The 4,822-nt window shown below is 36.9% G+C and overlaps 1 pseudogene across 1 annotated transcript; it reads left to right on the forward strand.

Annotated features, from left to right (window-relative positions):
* The first annotated feature begins 928 nt into the window (after positions 1-928).
* On the forward strand, positions 929-3,623 carry LOC145462390 (uncharacterized; annotated as a pseudogene). The gene is made up of 2 exons (XR_014041189.1): positions 929-1,557; positions 2,127-3,623. The product of XR_014041189.1 is annotated as an uncharacterized LOC145462390 (transcript).
* The last annotated feature ends 1,199 nt before the right edge of the window (positions 3,624-4,822 follow it).

Consider the following 4,822-nt stretch of genomic DNA (forward strand, 5'->3'; position numbering starts at 1 on the left):
TAAACACTTTTTATATGGTCAACTAAACACTTTTTATATGGTCAACTTAACTTTTTATATGGTCAACTAAACACTTTTTATATGGTCAACTTGACTTTTTATATGGTCAACTAAACACTTTTTATATGGTCAACTCGACTTTTTATATGGTCAACTAAACACTTTTTATATGGTCAACTAAACACTTTTTTTATGGTCAACTTGACTTTCTATATGGTCAACTAAACACTTTTTATATGGTCAACTTGACTTTTTATATGGTCAACTAAACACTTTTTATATGGTCAACTAAACACTTTTTATATGGTCAACTAAACACTTTTTATATGGTCAACTTGACTTTTTATATGGTCAACTAAACACTTTTTATATGGTCAACTTGACTTTTTATATGGTCAACTAAACACTTTTTATATGGTCAACTCGACTTTTTATATGGTCAACTAAACACTTTTTATATGGTCAACTAAACACTTTTTATATGGTCAACTAAACACTTTTTATATGGTCAACTAAACACTTTTTATATGGTCAACTCGACTTTTTATATGGTCAACTAAACACTTTTTATATGGTCAACTCGACTTTTTATATGGTCAACTAAACACTTTTTATATGGTCAACTAAACACTTTTTATATGGTCAACTAAACACTTTTTATATGGTCAACTTGACTTTTTATATGGTCAACTAAACACTTTTTATATGGTCAACTAAACACTTTTTATATGGTCAACTAAACACTTTTTATATGGTCAACTAAACACTTTTTATATGATCAACTCGACTTTTTATATGGTCAACTAAACACTTTTTTTATGGTCAACTCGACTTTTTATATGGTCAACTAAACACTTTTTATATGGTCAACTAAACACTTTTTATATGGTCAACTAAACACTTTTTATATGGTCAACTCGACTTTTTATATGGTCAACTAAACACTTTTTTTATGGTCAACTGGACTTTTTATATGGTCAACTAAACACTTTTTATATGGTCAACTTTCGAATTTTTAATGACGTCCACAATGCATTGCGCCCAAAATCAAACAAAGATGGCTGCCAGCAAGGAAGACGTGCAGCAAATCTCCTCGGCGTGTGCCATTGCCAAACAGGCCCTCGAGGCCATTGGGAACTTGCAGAACAAGGACATTCGAAATGTGGCAGCGTTGACCGCGACGAACAGCTCTTCAACGAACTCTATTTCGTCTTCAAGCTCGGGGTCGATTGCAGCAGAGCTTGCGCAACGATTCCCAAGTTACAACGCACGTGGAGCAACAGTAGAAAACGACCTTCAACGAGTAGTTCTACGAATTCTATGTCTCGTGGAAAGAAGAATGGGCGCCCCAATAAGACCATCATCCACAAAGACCTGGTGATAATTCCAAACCCTGATACCAACCAAGTACCAAGTGATGTCAGCAAAGTGAAGCTGGAGGAGAGGGGTCTTATTATCCACCAGTTGCCTTTTAACAAAGATTGGACTCACCTGGACTTGAAAAGAAACATCGAAAGCCAACTTCCAAGGGATGATATTATGTTTGAATACCTTAAGGTAAGTTATTATTTTTTGTTTGTTTTTCTTTTCATCAAGAGAAACAAAGAAATATTAAAGACATTTTTAGAAAGCACAACTTTTCTTAGGGCAAAATGCAAAGCAATTTGTGGAGACAAAAGCTTAGTATGAAGCAGAAATGACTGACTAATACATGGAGCCTTTGGGACTACATATACCTTTTGCCACTTTTATCTAAAGCTTGTTTTAGGTGTGTGTGCAGTGTGTGTTTGCTTTTGCCCACCCCTTTAAAAAACCACACATCTTTTTTGAACACAAGTCAAGGGCTTTTTAGTGATTCCAAGACAAAAATGTATCCCAGTTCCACACAAAACAGCAATAGGTATAAAGACAACAGCTGACATAAGGTTTATTTTTGTGTAAGTAAAATGGAGAATATCTTTTTCCCTTTTCAAACCACCATACCTGTAAACTGTGATGGTAAATTCACATGCATAAGCATGTAAACAGTTGCTTGGTTACAAAGCAGTTGTTTCCTGTCATTCACATGACTTGTGTATTTGATGAGAATTGCTTCCTTTTTTTGATTGTAAATGTATACCTTATAGGCTTGCTATGGAACCCTAGTAACTCCAAAACTAGCAAAGGGAGTGAGAATGGATGGTGAAAGGATAATAAAACTGTCAGGACAAGGGAGTGTGTACATCAGATGTTTGGAGCCCCTTGAAGAGGAGGATAGAGATGAAGAGGATGAACAGCTTATGACACCAGCCTATGCCCAACACACTGACGACATCACAGGAAACCCTGCTGAAACAAGTTCTTCAAGTTTACAGAAGCAAGAAAGTGAATCTGTATCCACAGATCTGGGAGTGCCACTCCTACTTGAAGATCCAATGCCATTCTTCCCAGAAATGTGGGACAGTCAGTCTATTGACAATAATTATGAAGCTGTCATTAATGTTAATCATGTATTTTCACCAACTGCACCATCAAATGGAGGTAAAACTGCACCATCAAATGGTGGTGAAATTGCATCATCAAGTGATGGTGAAATTGTACCATCAAATGATGGTGAAACTGCACAATCAAATGATGGTGAAGTGCCAACTAAAGTTATAAGAGTGCACAGGTTGCATGTTAAGGCTGATATGCTTGAGATCTTCTCAGATCCATCCATAATTAAGTTCAGTTTAAGTGCCATCATTATAAATCAGCTTGGTCATGAAGAAGCTGGACAAGGTATTGGGGTCTTGAGGGAAGTATTTTCATTGTTTTGGAAAGATTTCTATGAGTCACACATGTTGGGGGAGACTGAAAGGGTTCCCTATATCAGGCATGATTTTGACAGGAATAATTGGGAAGCAGTAGCAAGGATACTTGTAAAGGGTTACACAGAGAGTCAGTATTTTCCCCACAAGATAAGCAAGACCTTCCTTGCTGTTTGTCTTTTTAGGGAGGAGAGTATTACCTGGGAAATGTTGCAAGATTCTTTCAAGCGTTATGTTTCTCATTCTGAAACCAAACTTATTGAGGGCTGCTTGACTAATACTATTGCTTGTGACAGCGATGAGATGCTTGACTTTTTCTCAGCATTTGATTGTAAACGGAAGGTCACACCCAGCAATGTAGCAGAAATCATGAGAGAGGTTGCCCACAAGGAGATAGTGCAAAAACCCCAATATGTGAGTGATTGTTGGCAGCCAATTCTTGCCCACTTTAAGATCTATTTTCCAGATGTAAGTTTGTTATATCAATTTTATTCCTCTATTATACCAACTAATCTCAAAGTAATTGCCCTGCTCAAAGCAAGTCCAGCTACAGCTGCTGAGACTGAGGCCATGGCCCACCTCAAGCGATTTATTAGAGGGCTTGATGAAGCAAAGCTTACAACCTTTTTGAGATTTACTACTGCAGCTGATGTTATTGTCACTGATGCTTTGACAATATCGTTCACGAATAGTGAGAGTCTTCAAAGAAGACCAATTGTTCACACTTGCGGTTGCACTTTGGAGGTGCCAAGCACATATGCAAGCTTTTGTGAGCTCAGAGAAGAATTCATGGCCATTTTGAATTCAGATAGTTGGGAAATGAACATCTTGTGAAGAATTATCACATACCATAAAGTTATTGTCTGAATCTTGATCACCTCCAATTAAGTTTCTCAGGCCGTTAGTTTACTGTTGAGTTAACTGTTGAGTTAAAGCAGTATTGCATCTACTTGCTTAAAACACAAATGATTTCAAACACAGGAGATATCATTTAAATACATTTTTTCTGAATGCCAGCAGTCTTCTAGTGTAATCAAGGCTGGCTTGTTCGAGGTAAATATGTTACATTTCTTTTCAACGTTGGGGATTCAAACAATTTGTGTAATCTTAAATTTATTTTAAATATCAAAGTTATAGAAGAGAATATTACATCCAATAATAAAAGCTGTTGTGTTTTGTGCAGATTATAGTCTCAAGTGTTGATGTCTTTCTTAATGCATGTTCTTTCTTAATACAAGTTCGTTACCACATTCAGCTTAGGCCATATCCTTTAAATGAAAGAACACAGAATCCTTAAACATTCTAAGTATGTATTTTCACCACTTCTGTCATTTTCTTGCAAAGGATTGCACTGATTTTCCAACAATGCCATCTGCTGATCAGAAAGTGGGACAGTTGTATCTGGAACCACTACCTGATAGTCTTCTTCTTCCATGGGAAATGGACCTGAGGGATCAAATCCGTAATCATGCATGCTACTAGGATTAAACACACTTGCAACTGCAGCATATCCGGAAAGTTCATTTTCCAGCATCCCAGCTGTATATAATTGAAGAGGAGAACGATTCCCCTCGGAAGATAAAGGATGGTTTTCCCACTGCCTTTTAAATTCCTCTAAACACTTATTGATCCCGGGAATGAATGTGTAATGCAATGCAAATAAGTGCAACTCATTGAGAGGATCAAGGAGACCATTATCCTCTAAGTGAGCAAATGTTCTTGCAAAGAAGCAAAGTACTCCTGAGTAAATATCTCTGTGGGCCCTCTCCACACGACAGTTGTGCACAGAACTACCAGTTATAATGCTACCTCTATCACAACCTCTTTGCTCTAACATAAATTCTGCTACTTTGAAATTTTCCATACCATAGTCGCTTCTCACTCTTGAGGGTAATCCATAACTGTTGACGCCTCCAACAAATTGTTCCAAGACTGTATCTGCTTTATTGTTATTGCAGCAGTGTGCATAAATTATAATTCGGGAATATCCATCGACACAAACATGAGTTATAAGTCTCCACCTTATTAGTTTG

This window comes from Orbicella franksi, chromosome 12 (genome assembly GCF_964199315.1).
Source record: "Orbicella franksi chromosome 12, jaOrbFran1.1, whole genome shotgun sequence".
Classification (NCBI taxonomy): domain Eukaryota; kingdom Metazoa; phylum Cnidaria; class Anthozoa; order Scleractinia; family Merulinidae; genus Orbicella; species Orbicella franksi.